The sequence below is a fragment of the Echinops telfairi genome, unplaced genomic scaffold, assembly GCF_000313985.2.
Source record: "Echinops telfairi isolate 266 unplaced genomic scaffold, ASM31398v2 ScPeMD7_2010;HRSCAF=2546, whole genome shotgun sequence".
Classification (NCBI taxonomy): Eukaryota; Metazoa; Chordata; class Mammalia; order Afrosoricida; family Tenrecidae; genus Echinops; species Echinops telfairi.
The window spans coordinates 19407576-19409464 of record NW_022105908.1 but is presented as its reverse complement, the minus strand read 5'-3'; positions in this window follow the sequence as shown (position 1 = coordinate 19409464).

Genomic DNA, 1889 nt, shown 5'->3' with positions numbered 1-1889 from the left:
GAGGGGACAGAGTGGAAGGCTGGCGGGCTTCCGGGACCATGGAGGCCAAAGCCCAAGGACCATGTGACTGAGAAGCTGAGAACCGGAGAGACTTGACTGCTGGCAGAGGAGACCAATGACAATATCCCTACTGTGTGCAGATCCTGACTTGTGGTTCCACCTTAACTTCCCCAATACACTCCCATAACCATGAGGATTGTCCGTGAGGCCTTGGTGGCCATTGGACAAATGATCGAGCCCCACATCGCTGTGGAGTGGCGCGGGAGGAACGACTGGTGTCAGAAGCGGTAGCGAGGAGAGAGCAGGGAGCCTGGTCCGACCCAGCGTCTTGGCAATACAGAAGCCAGAGGAGGTAAGATAATCACTCATTGTCATTCCCTTGTCGTTCACCCCAACTCTGACCCATCCCTGATCTGCAACATCTCCCACTGTCTCTCAAAAGAGCTCGAGAGTCCTCACCCCTCACGGGGAAAGAGACTTAGGAAACTTTTTTGGAGACTATTATGCGATTCCCAGAGAAGGCTAGGAATTTGACCAACATTCCCATAGGCGACCATTTCTCTTCCTGACCAGGGGGTGCAAAATGCTTGGAAGCTGAAAACTTGGCAGAGCTCAACCCCAACCTCTGCTACTCAATCACCCAGGAGCTCCACCATCTCTCCCCATGATCCTGGTCCCCAACACACACCCCTCCACCCCCCACCTCCGTCCACGTCATCAGCCACCACACCCCACCTCTCTCTCTGAAGTAACATGGCCCTGACCACAGCTGTGGAGAAACCTGGACAAGCGAAATCCCACACACTTTTGTCTTCCCCAAATCAGGGATGTCAGGTGTGGGGTGTGAGGGAGGCCAGGAGGCTGGGACAGAGAGAGGGGTCTGTGATGGGTTCCTGGAAGGAGGGAAAACCAGACACCTGGAATGGCCTTGTCACCACTGAACCTCATTCCTGCCTGAGAGGGGCCACCTCCCCTCACCTGGGACTGGCTTCCTGGAAGAACAGGTGGTATGGTATGGGCTGAAAACCGATGGAACGAAGTTAGGGCTCGTTGTCTGATCACGCCTCTCTTCGGCTTCCTCCCTACTTGCCCAAATTTTTCCCAGTACTGCCGTGTGCACCAACCCCCTGGGAACACTGGGGCTGGGGAGACCCTCAGCAAGTTAGGAAACGGGTCTGGAAGCGGACAGGCTTTGTTCTTTTCCAAAACCCACTTTGCAGCCTGCTTGGTTGGGACCATCCCTGGGAAAGAGCACTGTGGGTCTCTATCCTCCAGAGGGCTGACTATCCTCACTGCCTGTCCTTGGAACTGGGCCTGGCCACCCCAAGATGTGGGCTGGGGATGGGGCTGGGGTAGGGCATTCTATAGGCAACCAGGAGGTGGCCCTACGCTCAGGTGCCCTGCCCACTGCAGGAATGAGCTTCCTTTCACTGAAATACTTGCAGGTGCCCAGTAACTTCTCTCTCTCCAGAGCTGCCCCCTCCCTCAGCCCTTCTCCCTAGAGGGGCTCGCTCCATCTAGTTGGCCAAGCCATCCTCCCAGGCCTCAGAGACCCCAGCTCCTGGTGGGCCCAATGACACATGACCCCATCAGCCCCTGAATGGTCTTGCTGACCATTCAAATCAGCAAGAGAAGGCTCAGGGGGTGGGGGCAAGGGGCTACCCACGTCCTACTCCTAGGGGGCTGTTGTTTCCCGTGATAAACATCCCTTCTCATCGAATCCCTCCCAGGTTCCCCCTGGCTTGATAGTTTTGCTCAATTTCCTCTCCTCACTTCCTGTCTTGTCCTCCCTATTTTATTGTTTGAGATTTCTGTCTCGATGGGAGGAGTCCCTGTGTGGCACAAATGGTTAAGCAGTCAACGACTAGCCGGAAAGATGGGTGGCTGGC